At 45.3% G+C, this 338-nt stretch overlaps 1 non-coding gene across 1 annotated transcript; it reads left to right on the forward strand.

Annotated features, from left to right (window-relative positions):
• Positions 1-161, forward strand: LOC114077713. Its single transcript, XR_003579086.1, has one exon. It is a non-coding gene; the product is annotated as a U1 spliceosomal RNA (small nuclear RNA).
• Positions 162-338: the final 177 nt, after the last annotated feature.

The raw sequence follows: 338 nt of genomic DNA on the forward strand, positions 1-338 counted from the left end.
ATACTAACCTGGACAGGGTCAATGGTTGATCATGAAGGCCCATGGCCTAGGCTTATGACCTCCATTGCACTTTGAAGGGGTACTTGACTAAGGTCGGCCCAAGTGGTCGAGCCTACGTCATAATTTGTTGCTGAAGAGGCTTGCGTTCGCGCGGCCCCTGCCAATTCTAGTTTAATCTTTGGTGGGCTGTAGATCTAAATAATACATGTGTTGCCCAGAGGCCACTCTTTAGCCCAGCGTGGTTGAACATATATCATCATCCGCTTATGACTACTGCTAAGATAGTTTTAACTGAACCTATGCTAAAACTAACAACAAGTAAGAACATGAGAAACCTT

The sequence above is a fragment of the Solanum pennellii genome, chromosome 6 (assembly GCF_001406875.1).
Source record: "Solanum pennellii chromosome 6, SPENNV200".
NCBI classification, from domain to species: domain Eukaryota; kingdom Viridiplantae; phylum Streptophyta; class Magnoliopsida; order Solanales; family Solanaceae; genus Solanum; species Solanum pennellii.